General features: G+C 47.5%; 1 long non-coding RNA gene across 1 annotated transcript; it reads right to left on the minus strand.

Moving 5' to 3' along the window:
* Positions 1-6,728: 6,728 nt before the first annotated feature.
* Positions 6,729-20,290, minus strand: LOC121817210 (uncharacterized). Its single transcript, XR_006057002.2, has 5 exons — positions 20,042-20,290; positions 19,634-19,804; positions 12,222-12,316; positions 7,666-12,118; positions 6,729-7,519 (listed from the first exon to the last, which is right to left on the minus strand). It is a non-coding gene; the product is annotated as an uncharacterized LOC121817210 (long non-coding RNA).
* Positions 20,291-21,913: the final 1,623 nt, after the last annotated feature.

Genomic DNA, 21,913 nt, shown 5'->3' on the forward strand with positions numbered 1-21,913 from the left:
CAAGATGTCTGGCTCTAGATTAGTGATTACATCATCATGATTATCTGGGTCATGAAGATCTTTTTGTACAGTTCTTCCATGTATTCTTGCCACCTCTTCTTAATATCTTCTGCTTCTGTTAGGTCCATACCATTTCTGTCCTTTATCAAGCCCATCTTTGCATGAAATGTTCCCTTGGTATCTCTAATTTTCTTGAAGAGATCTCTAGTCTTTCCCAATCTGTTGTTTTCCTCTATTTCTTTGCATTGATCGCTGAAGAAGGCTTTCTTATCTCTTCTTGCTATTCTTTGGAATTCTGCATTCAGATGCTTTTATCTTTCCTTTTCTCCTTGGCTTTTCACCTCTCTTCTTTTCACAGCTATTTGTAAGGCCTCCTCAGACAGCCATTTTGCTTTTTTGTATTTCTTTTCCATGGGGATGGTCTTGATCCCTGTCTCCTGTGCAGTGTCACAAACCTCATTCCATAGTTCATCAGGCACTCTATCTACAGATCTAGACCCTTAAATCTATTTCTCACTTCCACTGTATAATCATAAGGGATTTGATTTAGGTCATACCTGAATGGTCTAGCGGTTTTCCCTACTTTCTTCAGTTTAAGTCTGAATTTGGTAATAAGGAGTTCATGATCTGAGCCACAGTCAGCTCCCGGTCTTGTTTTTGTTGACTGTATAGAGCTTCTCCATCTTTGGCTGCAAAGAATATAATCAATCTGATTTTGGTGTTAACCATCCGGTGATGTCCATGTGTAGAGTCTTCTCTTGTGTTGTTGGAAGAGGGTGTTTACTATGACCAGTGCATTTTCTTGGCAAAACTCTATTAGTCTTTGCCCTGCTTCATTCCGCATTCCAAGGCCAAATTTGCCTGTTACTCCAGGTGTTTCTTGACTTCCTACTTTTGCATTCCAGTCCCCTATAATGAAAATGACATCTTTTTTGGGTGTTAGTTCTAAAAGGTCTTGTAGGTCTTCATAAAACTGTTCAGCTTCAGTTTCTTCAGTGTTACTGGTTGGGGCATAGACTTGGATAACTGTGATATTGAATGGTTTGCCTTGGAGATGAACAGAGATCATTCTGTCGTTTTTGAGAATGTGGTCCACTGAAGAAGAGAATGGCAAGCCACTTCAGTATTCTTGCCTTGAGAACCCCATTAACAGTATGAAAAGGCAAAATGATAGGATACCAAAGAGGAACTCCCCAGGTCAGTAGGTGCCCAATATGCTACTGGAGATCAGTGGAGAAATAACTCCAGAAAAAATGAAGGGATGGAGCCAAAGCAAAAACAATACCCAATTGTGGATGTGACTGGTGATAGAAACAAGATCCGATGCTGTAAAGAGCAATATTGCATAGGAACCTGGAATGTCAGGTCCATGAATCAAGGCAAATTGGAAGTGGTCAAACAAGAGATGGCAAGGGCGAACGTCGACATTCTAGGGATCAGCAAACTAAAATGGACTGGAATGGGTGAATTTAACTCAGATGACCGTTACATCTACTACTGCGGGCAGCAATCCCTCGGAAGAAATGGAGAAGCCATCATGGTCAACAAAAGAGTCCAAAATGCAGTACTTGGATGAAAGTGCTTAGCAGGTATTAAATACTTGATGTACTAAATATGATTATCTTTTGTTTCTTGTTTTTATCCAATGTTTCCTTAGATCATTTACAATGTTCTCAGTGAGTACAAAGCTGCTTCCACTCAAGGCGAGGGTACTCCTCTATAGACGACCGACTGGTATAAGGTCTGAAGGTGTAAGATCTTGCCCACATGTAAACTCCTCCCAGAAGCCTGATTCATTACCCACCCATCAGACACTCTTTGGGATGGTATGACTAGGGTGGGACTTGATCAGGGCAGAAGCTATGGTCTCTGAAAGGCCAGTGAAGGGATGAAAACTGATATCCCAGGTGGGATTTGAAGTTTGGCCTCAACTTTCTCACGTTACTGAAAGCAAGGAAATTAGGTGAGAGATTAATTAGAGATCTGAAGTACTGAGAGGCAGGGAAAGTAAACTTCACTTGTGGACAGGGACCCCCAAGTACACAAAATAGGGCGCGTGAGGCAAAGGCAAGCATAGCCTGTGTTCAGAGCCGTCCAGCAGTAGGATGATTGTTCAGGTGACTGTGAACTTCGGCGTCCTGAAGAGCCAACCCAGCTGACCCAGAAGCTGAAAGCAATCATCATAAAAATAGCGACACATGCTACTGGTCCTTTGTTGTGTGGTTTGCAGAGCATGTTGCTATCCCTTGCTTCCGTACCTGGTAGAGCGCTCGCTGGAAGCTGTTGTGGTCACAAATATCCACACTTGTTTCCTAGGCAGAGATGCCAAGGTAGCGCTGGCAGCTGGGAGCAAGAAAACCTGGGAGGAGGTCTCCACCCCAGCCGTCCTGTTTCTTAGCTAAGTGACAAGCGCCAGCCACACAGCCAACTGATTTCCCTGTGAAGCAGGCATGTAATAATGTCCATCACAGAGCTGTTGGAAGAATCAGTTGAGATAGGGTATGTGAGATGCTTCATAAACTTCAGAGGGCTGTGTAAATAATCTGTTATTTCATTGATGGTGCTTAATCCAGGGCCTTGCGTGTAACAAGGTCTTAATATTGAAGTCTCTCCAGAGACAATGAAACACGAGAGTGTGGAATTTCAAAGCCAGATCCCTCATATAAAAATTACAAAGAAGGGAATTCCCTGGTGCTCCAGTGGTTAGGATTCTGTGCTTTCACTGCTGAGGGCTCAGGTTCAATTCCAGGTTGGGGAACTAAGATCCCAAATGCCACTTGGTGTGGTAAAAAAAAAAATTATTAAGAGATTTGTCAAGAACTGGTTTCTTGATAACTCCTGCGTCCTCTTTCACCCACCATGCAACTATATTTTGTATAGAAAATACAGAAAATAGCAGAGAGTAAGGAGAGAGAATTTTGAAGGGGTGTGTGTGTTTGTTTATTTTTGGAGAAAGCTGTTGCCGTAACATGAGATGTCTCACTCCACTTGAGGCAGAAATGGTAGGAAGTGCTACCTTCGCCTCAGATTTAGTGAGGGGGGTTTCCATGGGGCCGCTCAGAAAGCTGTGCCGTGTGTGGCCTGTGTTGGGAAATGTGGAAGGAGAGATCAGCATCTTACCGCAGAGCTGGCAGAGACAAAGTGGTTCAGGGAGGCAAAACTGAGGAGACAGAGTCGGGTGGAGGAGGACCCTGCAGGAGGGGAAGAGTGGGGTGTGCTTGGGTTCCTCTCAGGAGAAGCCCCCGGAGCTAGGATGGAGGGCTGTATCTCTCAGGGCTGTGGAAAGAGCCTCAGCTGACTTTCGGAAGAGAGAAACATCTGTTTGGAGGAAGGCAACTCCCAGTGAAGGGGCTAGCAGGGAACCTCCAAGGAGCCCACAAGAGCTCTCTGAGAAAAATGATCAGCTTCAAGCATCTGCCAGAGCAGAGAAGACAGATCTGGTCCTGTTGGCAAGCAAGCAGGATTTCCTCTGCCCCTACTCCCCTGCTCTCCCACTGCTGACTGTTAAACCGAGAGCGTGAAGCCATGCACGACCCCCTTCTGAGTGGGAGCCCAGAGCACACAGGATGATGCGGCCCTGGCCCTAAGGGATCGCTTCCATTAGCAAGTACTAGCAGAGTCCTGGGATCCGACTGCCATTCACAGAGGTCTTCCCTAGGCTGCACCTCTCAGAGTGACCTGAATAAGCATCAGCTGACGGCTCACCTCTACCTTCTACCCCATGGGCACAGGAAAGTCTCAGCCCAGCAACGTGGCCACGGGTCCCAGGGCAAAGAGAATTCATTGACAGGGTGCAGCCGCCGTAGAAGAGCCCAGGAAATGTTCTCCTTCGATCATGGGAACTGTAGCGTGAATCTCAGCTCACAACATGAGCTGCTGGGCTTATACTGTTTGGCATTTTGTGGACTGGTGGTTAAAATCCTGGCCAGATTGTTTTGGGATGCAGCCATATCTGCTCTGGGTAGACGACACCCCTGAAAGGCCCGAAAGAGCAAGTCTTTTAAGAACGTAGAAGAATTAGGAAAACAAGGTGTGAGTGACTCAGGGGGCCTCCTGCAGTGTCCTCTCACCTTTAACAACGGCTTCCCATGTGGGTTCACTGATAAGAGTCAGCTCAAGGAAGATGGTGAGCCTTAAATAATGCCATTTTGGCCCCTAGTCCCAATTACATCCCAGCAGCTTCCAAAGCGAAAGAAAGGCTGATGGCTGGAGGCAGTGTTCCTCCCACTCTACCGTCATCCTGGAACTATGATCTTGGAGGCAAACAGTCTCATTACTACTGGGAAGACCCACCTGGCTACCATGTACCCCATGCATACATTTGCGTGTCTAACATCAGCCTTTCCCCGTTAGTACGCTCCACGAGGGCATGGGCTGCGCCCATTAAGTTTCTCACGTTCCTGAGTATACGAACCTGTCTCAACCTGATTCAGCGTTTGTTGAATCAATGTGCGTACGTGCGTGCTAAGTCACTTCAGTTGTGTCCAACTCTCTGTGATCAGCTGCTGGATTTAAAGCAGATAGGTGAATGAAGAATCTCGCAGAGAGCTTAAGTCCTGGATTCCTAAAAGGTCTGGCTTGTATCGCCACTTGTCTTGAGTTACCTTCCTGGGAAGCAGAGCGTGAAATAGTGATCAAGGGCATGTGGCTGGTTGAGAGGATTCTGCCAGGGGAAGGGAGAGAGGGAGCCAGACAGAGCGAGTGGGTGGGCTGCTGCAGGCTGCTGTACCTGGATCCCTGGGTAAGCTCTAGAACAGGAGCTGCACGACAGACCTGTCTCACCTGGAGATAAGGGACCAGCTTTTCGTACCCCATGCCAGCAGGTAACGGGCTTGCCCACTGTCCCCGTGGGGAGGTGTAACTCCTGAGAGAATCATTTGGCCAGAGGAAACAGCTGCAATTCTTTAACAGCCAACAGTGACAGCCACTGGGAGGTGGGTGCACCAGCCAGTCTCCATCCTACCGCCCCACGCTCACTCACCCCCTTCAGTGGGCATGCCTGAGCAGGTGGGTCCCAAGGTTTGAATTCTCAGAATACGAGAAAACTGTGCTTTGGTCTGCTAGCCTAAGCCGCATTCGCAGCCGGAGGGGTATCTGGTGCTTTCCCAGTGATCACAAAAGGGATGCTTTGTTTTCCGTTTGGCTGCCAGTCCTTTTGAACACAGAGGACTCTGTCCAAGCCCCTGAGGGGAGATGCGGGGAGCTGGAGGATTACCAAAACCTTATCCTCCTTCCCGGCCAGACACGGCCCATGTGGAAAGCAAGAGGCATGTGATGCAGAGAAGGGTCAAAGTGACTTACAGGCTCAGCTAAGAGATGCCAGAAGCAAACGGGCGTCAGCTCCCAGCGTCTGTGCTGAAACCCTCCCCTGGCTTGGAACAGCACTCAGATCAAAATCCAAACTCCATGTGGCCAACCCTGCCTCGTCTGCTCCCTGCCCGCTTCTCCCGTCTCATCTCCTCCAGTTTATCCACAATCACGCCCCGGCAGCCCAGCATCTCGTCTGTTCCACAAAGGGGCAAATCTCATCACTGCCTCGGGGTCTCAGTGCTTGGTCTTCCCCTCCACGTGGAATGCTTTTCTCCGTGAACCTCTCCCCAGACAGGCCATTGTTGATCGCTGTCCAAGGTGGTCCATACCCGTAACCTATCATCACCTGACCCACCACTTCCTAGCGTTTCTCATCTTCATTTATTATCATATATATCATTTGTTTGTTGCTTTCTCCCCTCCGCATCCTCTCTCCAAAATGCAAGCTCCATGGGAACAAAGATCTTGACTAGCTTACTCATGCACGGCTCACTCTAACGCCAGCAACTACATATAGGAAAGTCAGGGAAGGGAGCTATTATGAGAGAAAAGTAGGAAGAGATCATGCATTATATTTGGTAGAAGTTGAGTCTGAAGTTCCAGTGAAATATGTGGATGGAAATGCCCAGGAGACAGCTGGAGATGCCTGGCTAGACCCAGGGGAGAGTTTGAGCCTGGGATATATGTTTCGAAGTCCTTCCCATAAAGCTAATAGCTAAAGTCCTGGGTGTGGATGAGAAGATAGCTCAGAGCAGAGCCTTAGGCAACACCTACCTTCTGGAGATTCGCTTTACCGCTGCCTAGAATGTTCTTCCACCTGCCATTAAGCATCCCTATCTCAACACTAAAGTTGCAGTTGAGAATTCCTTCCCCCCTTTCCCCATTGTTTGTAGTCCCTGCCCTGCTGCAAAGGCAGTACAGCCACCCAGCCCCTCTGGAAGCTGCCCTCTCCTTCCTGGGAGCCTGCAGGAGGCTCTCAGGCCAGGCCAGCCTCTCGGTGCTGTGCATATGGAAGTTCAATTATGGTCCCTGGGAGGCCTATCTGTGGGGGTGGGGGCAGAATACACAGTGGAGACTGGTGCACCGGATACGAGCCTGGATCAAAGAGGAACCCAGAGTTTGTGAAGTCCTTTCATCCTTCCTGATGAAAGGTGATACATGAAGGCAAAATTATCATGATTATTTTACCGGGTTCCAATTGGAGGTGGGCTGGAGCTCCCCAGCCTGGACAATAGCAAGCAGCCTGTGGGAATGTCTCCATGATACACACAGGCTGTACACAATCCAGTGTGTGTGTGTGTGTGTGTGTGTTCATCAGTCATATCACCTAAGCACAGTTTATGGGCGAGGAAGCCCTAAAGAGAATCACAAACTTGAATTCCCCTAGCCCTATAGATACAGACATACCATCAAATATACATATTTTATAAATGTGTATTGAAAAAGCCATAAAGAGGGAATGCGGGGTCGGGGCAGGGGGCAGTAAAGGAAACAGTAAGGACGTTTGGATTTGTCAGCATCTCTCCAGAGAGAGCCCTGAGGATATCCCATTCTTAGAATAAAGCTTTCATTTCACAGTGCATCAGTGAGAAAATTAACAAGCTCCCTCCATCCTGTTCCATAATTCATTCTCTTTGTTTTAGATATTGAGCTGAGATGGTGACTTAAAGCCACGCGAAATAGCTTTTAAATACAGACCTGGGCCTGGCAGTTTTGCCTTGCTGGTGATGGAAAGCCCGCTAGGCCCATCATTAGCTGGGACGGACATCGTGTCACTTCGTCATTCAAATTTCTTTTCCATTTAACGCCGTGTCCTTCACCCGGCGCTGGCTGAGGCACTGCAGAGGATGTGGTTTCCGGGCTGAACATTTCTCTCCTGCCATCCCAGTATTACTGTTGTGGCTGGATTTAGAGGTCCTTAGCTTGAAGCCAGGATAAGATAACAGCAATGTATGTGAGCTGGGGAGTGAGAGCTTTTTCAGGCGCTGTGTTTACCTGACCTTGCCCTCTGCTTTGCCTTCCTCAGGGAGACGCTGACTGCTGTTTTCGGCAGCTCTGCGTGTCTGGGGAAAGTAGACGGCCGCAGGAAGGTGACAGCTGAGGCAGGGCTCTCACAGCAGGCCCCGCAGGGCAGGTCATGTGCTGGGCTGACAGTCCGGTTGATGCTGCCTTGGGATTGCGGCCTTGCATGAATCTGGGTGCTGACATCCTGGTGACAGCAGCCGAAGGAAAGTGAGCCAGAGATCAGGGATGGGAGACCTTGAAATGACTCCCCTAAATGAGGGTTGATCTCTTTTATGGTATCACACCCCCAAGGCACCCGGATGCTGAGGTGTCAAGAGGTGGACTGGGTACCTTGCTAGGGGGTCTGTGGTAGCAATAGTACTGTAGAGTTGGCCTGGTGGCTTCATCATCACTGGGCTTTGTCTCGCTGGGTCTGGATATCCATTAGTCTAGATACCATTTTCACTGCTTGGTTTCTTATTCCAGCAGAAATAGAGGGCTTTCTCCCCGCCATCATGTGGGAAAGATAAAATGCAGAGGCAGTGCCTCTCAAAGGCCGTATCAGATTCTTGAAGAGAGTATAACAGGTTTAAGTGGGTCAGATGCCATGACTCAACAGCTTCTCCTTGATCCTTTAATCTCACATCTGAAGCCCAAGACCTAGCCAGCTTACCTGGGGCAGCACCCCCATGGTACCAGCAGGGCTTGTCTTCTGGGAGGTTGAATAATCCCCCTGCTGTGCCTTCCACACTTGGTTTGAGCGTCTGACCACAGTTTATTAAGTGTGAGTGATTGTTTTAATGTCAAGCAAAGTCAGGCCAGGGAAATTCTGTCCTCTGGGAAGAGAGCCACAGTGACCAGGCCACCACAGAAGCCCACGAATGCCAAGAACCCTCAGGATGAAAGGGTCACCCTAAGTGAGTTGGAAGGAATGGAGAGAAAGAACACTGCAGTCCCTGGACTAAGAAGAGTAGGAGTGAGTTTCACCTCCAGTTCTAGCAACTGCTACACACACAGACACACACACACACACACACACACACACGCACACACACGCACACACACACGCACGCGCGTGCGCACATGCACGAATACACACATACAGTCCCTTCCAAAAATGCCATGGCTTCAAAGAAGAGACAGCTGCACCCCTGGCCCCTCATTCATCACCTGCTTGCTGGCCTCAGCCTGATAAGACAAATCCAGATCAAATTACCTGGCAGCTGGGAGAGCTAGGCGATAAGGAAATGCAAACTCAGTAGGAGTTCAGTAGAGTAGCAAAGATCAAATTGTGCATTAAATTTTCCAGGAACTAAAACCCTGTTCCCTCTGCAAAACCTAGGGGAGGCACCTCGAATCACTCAGCACCAAATAGGGTTCCTTGGAGAAAAACAATGCCCTTAGCTTCCACTAAAGAAATTAAGGAAACAAAACACCGAGGGGCCAGCCCATTCCCACTGGGCCAGAAGATAAGAGAATAAACACAAAAGGCAGAGATGAACACGATAAAGGAGGTGAGTGGCCAATGGCCAAAGAAACTTAGAGCAACAGAAAGAACACTGAACTGAGCAAGAGACTCGGGTTCTTGTCCTAGCTTGCTCTCTCTTTCTCTTGCTTTGAAAATGCACTCAAACCCATCAGAGATTTAGTATTTTTTGTAAATTGATGGAGTGGAGAGCTCTTCCAGTTGAGATCCCTCTGACTTGGCTTACCCTTTCAACTAGGGCATTTTCTCTGTTAACTCTCCATTTTTTACTACAAAATACTCCAGTGAAGTGTTAGTCACTCAGTCATGTCTGACTCTTTGCAACCCCATGGACTGTAGTCTTTCAGGCTCCTCTGTCCGTGGGCATTCTCCAGGCAAGAATATGCAGTGGATTGCCATTCCCTTCTTCAGGGGATCTTCCCAACCCACGGATCGAACCCGGGTCTCCTGCACTACAGGCAAATTCTTTACTATCCAAGCTAGCAGGGAAGCTCCAGAACACTCCAGAGGTACTGTCAAAGCTTTAACTTTCTTCATCCAAAACCACCAGTTTTCTTTGGGACGTAGCATCCAGACCTGAGCTCTCTAAAGAGCAGTGATTTCAGGAAATTTTCAAGGGTGATGGAACTATTCTGTATATCTTTTGTGGTAGTGGTTACACAAGTCCGCGCACATGTTAAAGATCATAGAACTGTATTGCAAAAGTGAATTTCTGGTGTGTCAATTTAAAATATATAAAGGAAAATCATCAGTGATCCTCAAACATTAGAGCAGACTAAATTCCTAATGAGATGAGCTCTCCTCTTTTACCAAAAAGCAAAAACAGAAGCATGCAGGTGTGGTAGAGTGGGCCCATCTGTGGGAGGAATTGCATGGCTTGAATTCCTCACCCTTTCCTGTAGCCACACACTTTGCCATGGCCTCTGATGACCTCCCACTTTGTCTGCACCCAGCCATGTGACTTACTTTGTCCAATGGGATGTTAGCAGAGGTGACTAACGGACGCTTGACAGAGCACCTGAGTTTCCATTTGCATTTCTGCTCCTGCCTTTTGTCACCACTGTGACAACGTGTCCAGCCTGCTTGGGTTCTGTGATGCCTCCAGCTCCTTCCTGACTCACCACCTCCATATATGCTCTCCCTTCTGCCCACATGAGTTCTCTCCCACTCCTGTTCTTCATTCAGGGCACAGCTTCAATGCCACTCCTCCAGGGAAATCTTCACGGATTTCTCATTCCAAAGTAGATAACCCCACTTTTTCTTCTTATGGCATCCTGGTTTTTTCTAATCTTCAAAGCCATGATGGTAATTGGTAATAATTTGTAATTATTTTTTGCCTCCTTACTCTCTGAAATCCCCACCAGACTCTAAGGAACCAATTCTGTCTAGCATGGCACAAGGCATACTGTAATCGTTTTTGTGTGTTCTCAGTCATGTCTGACTCTTTGCAACCCCATGGGCTGTAGCCCACCAGGCTCCTCTGCATGGGATTCTCCAGGCAAGAATACTGGAGTGGGGTGCCATTTCCTACTCCAGGGGATGTTCCCAGCCCAGAGATCGAACTGGCATCTCTCTCTTTTAAAAAAAATTATTTTAATTGGAAGCTAATTACTTTACAATATTTTGGTGGTTTTGCCATACATTGACATGAATCAGCCACGGGTGTACATACGCTCCCATCCTGAATGCCCCCCACCCCCTCCCTCTGGCTTGTCCCAGTGCACCAGCTTTGAGTGCCCTGCTTCATGCACTGAACTTGGACTGGTCATCTGTTTCACATATGGTAATATACATGTTTCAGTGCTATTCTCTCAAATCATCCCACCCTCGCCTTTTCCCACAGAATCCAAAAGTCTTTGCTTTATATCTGTGTCTCTTTTACTGTCTTGCATATAGGATTGTCGTTAACATCTTTCTAAATTCCATATATATGCATTAATATGCTGCTGCTGCTGCTAAGTCGCTTCAGTCGTGTCCGACTCTGAGCGACCCCATAGACGGCAGCCCACCAGGCTCCCCCGTCCCTGGGATTCTCAAGGCAAGAACATGGGAGTGGGTTGCCATTGCCTTCTCCAATTAATATGCTATATTGGTGTTTTTCTTTCTGACTTACTTCATTCTGTATAATAGGCTCCACTTTCATCCACCTCATTAGAACTGACTCAAATGCATTCTTTTCTATAACCAAGTAATACTCCATTGTGTATATACGCCACAGCTTTCTTATCCATTCATCTGCTGATGGCCATCTGGGTTGCTTCCATGTCCTGGCTATTGTAAACAGTTTGCAGTGAACATTGGGGTGCACGTGTCTCTTTCAGTTCTGGTTTCCTCGGTGTGTACGCCCAGCAGGGGGATTGCTGGGTCATATGGCAGTTCTATTTGCAGTTTTTTAAGGAATCTCCACACTGTTCTCCATGGTGGCTGTACTAGTTTGCCTTCCCACCAATAGTGTAAGAGGAGAACTGGCGTCTCTTGCTTCTCCTGCTTTGGCAGGTGGATTCTTTACCACTGCCTCACCTTGGAAGCATGATTTGTTTAATAATTATTTACTGAATAAATAAGTGAGGTTTGGAAACATGGCGGAGGAAGAGCAAGACAGACCTTGGTTAGGGGATAACGCCCTGGTCCTGCACGGGCACTTGGGATGCAGGATATGTGCGGCTAGTTCATGTGCTGTCCCACTGACAGTCACTGTCTTTATCCAACTCAAGGATGGGTCTGGGCCAAGTGGTCATGGTACAGCTACAGAATACAGGGCGCATACTCCTAGAAAGCCACAAGAGGCTAAAAATGTTAGGCTTTGAATGTTAAATCATTCATAAAGCATGACCTGAAACCCTCCTTGTGCCCAACCTTATCTACTAGAATATGCTTTCTCTCTCCCTTCCTTGAACCCAGCTCTCCCCATCCACAGCTGGGCTGTTAAGGAGAAAGTTCCACTGAGAATGCCCATGTAACTGGAGTCCTTCTTGCCTGGTTTTGGCTCCAGCTTCCAGGCTCCTAGCCCTTGCCTCTATCTGTGATTTTGGCTCTCTCTTCCTGTCTCTGGGACTTGTGCCCACACTAAGAAGCCTCACCTTGAACTTAACCATTCCCTGAGGTCACCTTTGGCCTGGTCTCCCGGGTGAAGCTGGCTGGGGCTGCCAGCGTGGTTTACCGAGTGTTCGGAGGCTCGGGCTGAGCTCTGGCCAGTGTGGTTCACGTCCATCACTGCTCCTGCCGGGCCGTCTGCACCAGTGGTTCTGGCCCAAAGTGGTACCACCCTGCCTTCTGTCCATTTCCTCTGGTGCTCCTCACACTTCTTCCCTCCTTATCCTTCATTAAAAAAAAAAAAAAAAAAAGGAAAGTAAAAATCAGTGGGAAACCTTAAGCTTCCTACTATATAGGTTTGTTTGTTTCATTCATTTTATGCATTTACCTGGAGATAGGAATGGCTTAGAAGCCTGGATCTTCCTCTCTCCATTGATCCTAAGCCCTGGATCTCAAATCCTCTTCAGTTTGGGCTTGAAAGACCTGGAAGACAAGAGGACAATCTGCGTGACTTAGACTTAATGAAATTGAAGTAATGAAACACCGAACACTGGCAAAGCCACATTTTGTGGTCAGAGAAAAACTCTAAGAGCCCAAAGGGCATTCGATAGTGGGAGACCTCCAGTGACCACAGGGGGAAGGGCACGAGTGGTCAAAATCCGTTTGGCAGCCAAGAGACTTCAAAACAATCCTCTTCCTGCTAGGAACCCTCGGCCTGCTCACCTCTGCAGGGCTGAACACAGGCCCAGGAAGACCTCAAAGACGTTTTTGCAAAAGAAAGAAGTAACACAGAGCCCATACATTTCGGGAGAAAAGAGTTCCTCCTGGTTTGTCAACATTCCACAGATCTATGCAGTCACACTTAGGTACCAAAATAGCAGAGCAATGGAAATGGAAGTGCTGAATTGTAACCAAGACAGAAAGCCTCCATGCTTTAAATACTGGACACTGAACAACTTCCGCCTGTAATTCCTCAGCTCAGATACGAGGAAATGGTCAATCCGGTGTGGGTGTGTTGGGACAGATGTGGAAGCAGGGTCTTCACTTTGAGGAAGTGAGAGGAACACAGAACCAGGGCAGCGGAGGAGGAGGAGGTCCCAGAGCAGACCTTGGCTTCCCTCGAAAACAGAAGCAGCTTCTCCTTAAGAAAAGGGGCGAGGAGGAGCCACTCAGTTAAGAGGAGGACACTAGTTTAGGAGCCACTTAACTCCCGGGGGGGTTAGTCTACATATATTTTGTCATTTGCCTACATCTGTTTATGTATTTTTTATAAGTACTTTTCAGAAAGTACTTGATTAAATTATTTAGCCCTGGCTGCCCTGGGTCTTCCCGGCTGTACCCGGGCTTTCTCTAGTGGTGGTGAGCAAGGGTGTACTCTTCATGGCGGCGGCTGCTCTGTTGCAGAGCATGGTCTCCAGGCTGAGAGGGCTTCTGTAGTTGTGGTGCGGGGGCCCAGTTGCCCCACTACATGTGCGATCTTCCTGGATCAGGGATCAAACCCATGTGTCTGGCAGGTGAATTCTTAACCTGTGAACCAGGGAAGTCCCTATTTATGTATTTTAATTACCGCATAATAGTGAACTTTATTTGTGCCTCTCAAATAGAACTTTAAAAAATATTAAAATAGAGTTGATTTACAATGTTGTGTTTGTTTCAGGTGTAGAGCAAAGTGATTCAGTTATACATTATACGTCTATTCTTTTTCACAGTCTTTTCCTTTATATAATAGGTTATTACAAGATAGTGAATATAGTTCCCTGTGCTATACAGTAGGCCCTTGATGATTATCTGTTTTATATACTGTAGTGTATATATATTAATCTCAACCTCTTAATTTATCCCACCCCACCTCACCTCTCCCCTTTGGGATCTATAAGTTTGTTTTCCGTTTCTATGAGTCTCTGTCTTGTAAATAAGTTCATTTGTATAATGAACTTGCGTGCTCAGTCATGTCTGACACTTGGCAACCCCAGGGACTGTAGCCTGCCAGGCTCCTCTGTCTGTGGGATTTCCCAGGCAAGAATACTGGAGTAGGTTACCATTTCCTTCTCCAGGGGATCTACCTGATTCAGGGATTAAAATTGTATCCCTTGCACTGTAGGTGGATTCTTCACCTCTTGAGCTATTAGGAATTCCCAGATTCTATATATGAGTGATATCACATCATATTTGTCTTTGTCTGGCTTACTTCACTTACTATGATAATCTCCAGGTTGATCTATGTTGCTGCAAATGGCATTATTTCATTCTTTTTGATGGCTAAGTAATATTCCATTGTAGATAGATATATGTGTGTGTGTGTGTATCTACATCACATATTCTTAATTTATTTATCTGTCAATGGACATTTCGGTTACTTCCATATCTTGGCTATTGTAAATACTGCTACAATGAGCATTGGAGCACATGTATCATTTCAAATTATAATTTTCTCCAGATATATGCCCAGGGGTGAGATTGTAGGATCATACAGTAACTCCATTTTAGTTTTTTAAGGAAATGGCAACCCACTCCAGTGTTCTTGCCTGGAGAATCCCAGGGACAGCGGAGCCTGGAGGGCTGCCGTCTATGGGGTCTCACAGAGTTGGACATGACTGAAGTGACGTAGCAGCAGCAGCATATAGTTCCCTAAGGTGGCTGTATTGATTTACATCCCTACCAACAGTATAGGAGAGTTCCTTTTTCTCTACACATTCTCCAGCATTTATTTGTAGACTTTTTGATGACGGCAAGTCTGACCAGTATGAGGCGAATACCTCATTCTAGCTTTGATTTGCATCCCTCTGAAATTAGCAGTGTTGAACATCTTTTCATGTGCCTATTGGCTATGTATATGTCTTCTTCAGAAATCTTCTGCCTATTTTTTGATTGGGTTGTTTGTTTCTTTGTTATTGAGTTGCTTGAGCTGTTTGTATATTTTGGAGGTTAAACCCTTGTCAGTTGCATTGTTTGCAAATATTACATAGAATTTTTGAAGATGATTTTTAAAATTCATTTATTTTTAATTGAAGGATAATTGCAGTATTGTGTTGGTCTCTGCCATGCATCAACACGAATCAGCCATAGGTATAGTATGTCCCCTCCCTCTTGAGCCTCTCTCCCACCTCCCACCCCACTTCACCCCTCTAGGCTGTCACAGAGCCCTGGTTTGAGTTCCCTGCATCATAGAGCAAATTCCCACTGGCTCCCTATTTTATGTATGTTAGTGTATATGTTTCCATGCTACTCTCTCCATTCATCCCATCCTCTGCTCCTTACCCCATGATGATGCTTCAGTGACTTCTGATCAGTGGTTCCATGTATAGGAAGTTCAAGCACAGTGGATGGGCAGTTCAGAGAGATACTCTGGGAGTGAGTAGTGTCTCACACCATCCCTGATACCCTCTCAGGGAAGCAGCCACCTTCCAGACTGCACCTGCGGAGGGCCGACTGCTCAGAGTACTGAGTATCACAAGCAGGATTATTCACTGAAAAGGCTAGTTGGACTTTCGGTCACAAGCGGTGCTAAGATTAGGGCCCTGTGCCAGGGTGAAGTATGGCCAGAGTGCCAGGCATTCGTCTGGAGGGCAAGGTCTCTGGAGGCCATTCCAGGGGGCAGAGCCAGAGCCCTTGCTCAGTGAGGGGTCTCCTGAGCCCTGGTAGGGACTTGGCTTCCCTTTTCCCCATTCTGCTTGTGTCTTCCCTCCCCTCCCCCTGCCTCCCCCAGTCACCCGCATCTAGAAAAGCGCTCTCCTTGTTTTATCTGGCAGAACCTCGGGACAATCACTGGACCGAGTTCAACTGGCCAGGAAACCAAAGCCCACAGAAAAATGCCTCATGACTCCTGCCAACCCCCTGGCTCCCTCCAGGCCCAGTGCCGGACAAACAGCCCCTCCAGCCTTTGGATTGGGGAGGGGAAGGACATTCTGTATGTGGAAGCCACAGAATGGAAGTTATGTACTTTTCGGGGGCCTGTATCAGCCAGCTCAGGGCTGCTCCCATTGTGTGGCTCATGAAAGGGTTTTCACCTCCCAGGCTGGAAGGGAGTTGGTCTGTCTGCAACAAAGGCGTTTGCCTCTGTGGCTTTTGAAAAAAGAATGTGTGTGCTTGTCCAAACAGAACTTTCCTGCGTACTTGGAAGAGGGGGGCCGTCCGCCTGCCAGAAAGGAGCAAGGCTCAGTCTGGTTCAAAAGAGGAGAATTCCACCGCACAAGCCCATCAGCCACTGCCCAGCACAGCCTTCCTCTCTCACAAAGACAGTTGCTCACTGTTGCACAGCTGGCCTCCCCAGCAGTTTCCCATCGTCTCCATTTCTCTCAGTCTGGAAGCTGGGGGAGCCGATGAAGCCACTGAGGAGTGAGTGTTTTCCTGACCTGAAATCAGGAGATAAAACTTCTCCACGGTGGACGGGAGCATCTGGGCTCAGGGAATTGTGAGTACTGTGTTGGTAAACACTCTGGTGCTGCTCTTAAAATCGTTTTCTTCTCCAGTGTGGGCTGCTGTTATCCCCGTGATAATGGAAAAACTGAGACGTGGAAATTACTTGCCCCAGGACCTGGGGCAGGGCCCTGGAAACCTGCTGGTGGATTCATCAGTGGATTGTGACAGCGTGGCCCTGCTCCAGAAGTTTGCTCTGGATTCAACCTCCTGCTTAGCCCCTGGAGCCAAGTCCAGGGCCCAGATCAGGGATGACTGTAGGAGTGCCAATCTCAGTATGATAAACAGCACCAGTTTCTTCTGCAAAAGTGATCTGACTTGGGAGTTATTGGCAAGCATTCCCTTCCAGTGCCTGGTAGCCCATTCCCTTGGGGACTCCAGATTCCCAACGGAGTCCTTGAAAGTGAAAGTGTTAGTCACTCAGTCGTGTCTGACTCTTTGTGACCCTGTGGATATACAGGCCATGGAATTCTCCAGACCAGAATACTGGACTGGGTAGCCATTCCCTTCTGCAGGGGATCTTCCCAACCCAGGGATTGAACCCAATTCTCCCTCATTGCAGGCAAATTCTTTTCCAGCTAAGCCACCAGGGAAGCCCAAGAACACTGGAGTGGGTAGCCTATCCCTTCTCCAGGGGATCTTCGCAACCCAGGAGTCAAATCAGGGTCTCCTTCATTGCTGCTGCTGCTGCTAAGTCACTTCAGTTGTGTCCGACTCTGTGCGACCCTATAGACGGCAGCCCACCAGGCTCCCCCGTCCCTGGGATTCTTCAGGCAAGAACACTGGAGTGGGTGCCATCACCTTCTCCAATGCATGAAAGTGAAAAGTGAAAGTGAAGTCGCTCGGTCGTGTCCGACTCTTCGTGACCCCATGGACTGCAGCCCACCAGGCTCCTCCGTCCATGGGATTTTCCAGGCAAGAGCACTGGAGTGGGGTGCCATTGCCTTCTCCGCTCCTTCATTGCGGGTGGATTCTTTACCAGTTGATCTACAAGGGAAGCCCAAGTCCTCAAGGATCTGCCTGAATTTCTGGAGACTCCAGCCAAAGTCTTAGCAGGACGGACGACAGTTTTGGATCTAGTTCCCAAAACTATAGTTGTGAGTTCCAGGACAGTAAGTATTTCTTAGTGCAAATGTGTTAAAGAAGATTATTCAGAGTCCCATGGACAGAGAAGAGATCAAACTAGTCAATCCTAAAGGAAATCAACCCTGAATATTCATTGGAAGGACTGATGCTGAAGCTGAAACTCCAATATTTTGGCCACCTGATGTGAAGAGCCGACTCATTGGAAAATATCCTGATGCCGCGAAGGATTGAGGGCAAGAGGAGCAGGGGAAGACAAAGGATGAGATGGTTGGATGGCATCACTGATTCAATGGACATAAATTTGAGCAAACTCCTGGAGATGGTGAGGAACCAGGAAGCCTGGTGTGTTACAGTTCATGGGGTCACAAAGAGACGTGACTGAACAACTGGACAACAACAGCAAGTGCAGCTAGGAATTCTGTTAATCAAGTTAAGCAAACTTGTGTAGATATAGCAGGGAATTTTTAAACAAAGCATGCAGGCTTACAAGTCATTTATTGGTATCAGTAACTTACATTTGTGAATGCATGTGCTTTGCTTTGTTTATAAGAATGTGGCTGACTCCTGACTGCTCTGAGGACAAGTGTGTAACATAAGCACCTGGTTCAATGCCACTATTTCATTCCAAGCAGGACTCTGTCGTGGCTCTAGAGGTTAAAAATCAAAGCATGGTTATAGTGATAAATATGGACTCTAGATGGTGTGTTGAAAAGCAGAGAAATCACTCTGCCAAAAAGAGTGCATATAGTCCAGGCCATGGTGTTGTATGGTTGTGAGAGCTGGACCTTAAAGAAAGCACAGAGCCAAAGAATTGATGCCCTTAAACTGTGGTGCTGGAGAAGACTCTTGAGAGTCCCTTGGACAGCAAGGAGATCAAGTCAGTCAATCCTAAAGGAAATCAACCCTGAATATTCATTGGAAGGATTGATGCTAAAGCTGAAGCTCCAGTATTTTGGAGCTTCACTGGACTCATTGGAAAAGTCCCTGATGCTGGGAAAGATTGAGGGCAGAAGGAGAAGAGAGCATTAGAGGATGAGATGGCTGGATGGCATCACTGATGCAATGGACATGAGCTTGGGCAAACCTCAGGAGATGGTGAGGGACAGGGAGGCCTGGTGTGTTGCTGTCCATGGGGTTGCTAAGAATCGGACACAAGTGGGCGACTGAATAGCAACGACATGGACAGTAAATGAAACTTAAGGACAAGTCCTGAGTTATACCTGCTGATCTCAAGGTGGTTCAGCTGCTGGGAGTCCCCAGTGGTTTATCACGGGTCTGGGGTAAAAACTTAAAGTCAACGGTAAGAACCTACAAGTAGGGCCAGATGATGATTCAAGAAAAGTATATAAAGTTGAAGAAACTTTATTTATTTTGTAAGGATGTGAGCTAAGAAGTTGCCATGGCGTGGTGTGTTTCCTCGTATAATGCAGTTGGAAATATACAGGAACATTCCTGTAGAAGTATTACTGTCAGAAATGATTAAACCTGGATTTAATCAAGCATCTGGACATAACTACCAGTTTACAGGAAATTCAAGAGATGGATGAACATACTAAACAACATTTGGGACTTCCCAGGTGACTCAGAGGTAAAGAGCCTGCCTGCCGATGCAGAAGACGTGGAGTCAGTCCCTGGGTTGGGAAGATCCCCTGGAGGAGGAAATGGCAACCCATTCCAATATTCTTGCCTGGAAAATCCCATGGACAGAGAAGCCTAGTGGGCTGCAGTCCATGGGGTCGCAAAGACTCCAACACAACCGAGGGACCGAGCACAGATGAATGAAATGACATTAATAAAGAAGAAAGAGGCCCAATTTTTTGTTTAAAAATGGGAAATTCTATGGGACAAAGGAGTGGATTTTTCCAACCTATAAATGACATTCAGAACATGAGAGATGAGAAACTTCAATAGCTTAACAGAAACTTAAGAAACATATTTATGATCCAGCAATTCTGCTTCTGGGTGTATATCTGGAGAAAACTCTAATTAGAAAAGATACATGCACCTCAGTGTTCATAACAGCGCTATACACAATAGCCAAGACATGGAGAAAACCTACGTGTCCATCGACAGAGGAATGGATAAAAAAGTGGTCCATGGAATATTAGTCATAAAAAACAGAATGAAATAGTGCCACTTGCAGCGACATGGATAGAGCTAGAGATTATTGCTAAGTGAGATAAATCAGACAGAGAAAGACAGATGTCATATGATATCAATTATGGGTGAGATCTAAAACACGACACGAATGGGCTTATTTATAAACAGAAAGGAAGGGCCGCAGGAGCTGCAGCTCACCAGCACGGGAATCTGGAAGGCTTGCTGCTGCCTTTCTTTGCGATGGGAGCAGTGGGTGTGCGAAACAGCAGTGTGAGCACGAAGACCAAGGCAGATGAGGGCTGCTGGCTCCTGAGACACTGGGCCATCCGCTTCCGAAGGTGGCCCGAAAGGCTGATCTCTGCTGAAGGACTGAAATCACGAATCGAGAGTCATTGGTGTCCCTGCCCACATTCCTGTCCTACTTCTCACCCACCCTTCCACTTATCCTCAGACATACGTCGAACACCCAACACAGTGTTTCCTGGGAAAACAGAAGGAAGAAGGCACATGCCCTGCTTTTAAGGAGCAGACACCCCAATACACAGAGAATGGGAGAGTTAGCTAAATAATCCCAACCCCTGAGCATCCTTGCCCACTGAAACCCACCGATCTTCCAGAGCAGATTAATGGTAACTCCTGGTGATCGCGTGGAGACGGGAGGATGGAAGGGTCATTGACCACAGCAGCTGCTTGGGAATGCTGGCCAGGCTGTCCCTCTCAGTGCTGCTTCTGACCCTTAAGCCAGAGTCAGAGCAACCAGACCAGGGTCCCTGGTCTGTGCTGCCGGGCACTCCAGCCTGGGTGGCTGATCCAGGCATGCGTGCGCGTGAGCTTCTTGGCTAGAGGCACTGCTTTGCTGGACTTTAGCCTCCAGTCCTGGGGCCGTGTCATCTGGAAAAACCTCCAGGGGGCACGCAGCACAGGCATGCTGGCAGCAGCTGTCCCTTGTGACGTTGCTCCATACTCCTGGTTGGCGGAGTGCCTTTGAAAATGGATTCATGTTGGCTCCCGGGAATAACCATTTCAAACCTCCTAACTCTGGCCTACTTTCCTGACCGGGGCACAGACCCGGGTAAACTCCATCCTTCCGTTTGCTGCACTTCCAAGAACTTGCGATCACTTGCAGCCCAGCTTAGCACTGTCTCTACGACACGTTCTCTGTAATTGGTTTATTTGAAGTGCTCCAAGCGATTGTTTGGTCTAATTGCAAAGGATATTTGAAAGAGGATAAGTCTCTGGTGAAAGAAAAGCCTTGGTTAGAGAATATGTTTCGTTCAGAAACAATCTTGTTCCTGCAAAGCGTGCACAGTACCTCCACCTTCTCATCCAATCGCTCCAAACAGAGCTCACCCCTGTCAGACTGATGGCTTTCAGACTGGTCTCCTGGGTCTCTGCACACATGCTTGAAGGGCCAACACTGGCCCTGAAGAGAGTAGAGTGGCAAGAGGACATTTGAGCTTGCAGAGTCCCACAGCCCACCTTCACCTAAAAGAACTCCCTTTTCTTCTGCTACGACTAAGACCAAAAAATATTTTTTTCCTTGTCTAACAATACGAAGTTCAGTAGGTAAATATTCTAACTCATTGTTGACTTACATACAGCCTTTGCTAAAAGGCCTAAAAAAGGTTTCCGTAAGATGTCTGAACATGCCGCCTGCGTTTTTGTTTAATCTATTTGTTTTGTTAGCAAACCTTTCCTCTATAGCTCTCAAGAAGACAAACCAGCCCAGTCCTGTGTGACTTTGTGCAGTCCTCTGCATAATTACAGAACTGGGGAATTTAAAGATGATTACATTTTCTGTAGTCCATCTTTATCCCCAAGTGGATGTTCAGTACCACCGATCAGGCCGCTTTCCATTACGGCATGCCCTGGTGGCTCACCGTGCCTGCCCAGGTCAAGGATAGACCGCAAGAAGCCACCTGCACACAGCAGGGGCTACAGGGAAAATAGTCTCTCAATGGCATGAAACCTGACCTGTTTTCTACTGGAAGTCCAGGTGGATAAATCGAGGTGGGCTCAAGTATGCCCCTCTTCCACTTCCTACTGGAACAACTCCCACAGCAAAAGGGCCACACGACATTTGAGAGTGACAGGGACAGTGGCCACACCACTGATCATGAAGGAAACCCTGGGGCAGCAAGGAGAACTGATCGCTGCCTTCTTGTCACCATTTCCCATCAGAGCGATGGCAGAGTTACTGCCTCATAACTGCACGTTTCAGAGCCGATAAACTGTGGTTGCTGCCGTCTCTTTCTGTGGATTCTTTGAGACTTGAGGCGAATGCCTTGAATGGAGGAGAGGACGCGGTGTAGGGATACGGACACGGCATTCTTTTCCAATTGTATGTACTTATGTTAGGCAGTGCTGAGTCTTCGTTGCTGTGTGGGTTTTTCTCTAGTCGCCATGAGCAGGGACTACTCTCCAGTTGCCGTGTGAGGGTTCCTCATTGCGACGGCTTCTCTTGTTGCAGAGGGCTCT

This window comes from Ovis aries, chromosome 19 (genome assembly GCF_016772045.2).
Source record: "Ovis aries strain OAR_USU_Benz2616 breed Rambouillet chromosome 19, ARS-UI_Ramb_v3.0, whole genome shotgun sequence".
NCBI lineage: Eukaryota > Metazoa > Chordata > Mammalia > Artiodactyla > Bovidae > Ovis > Ovis aries.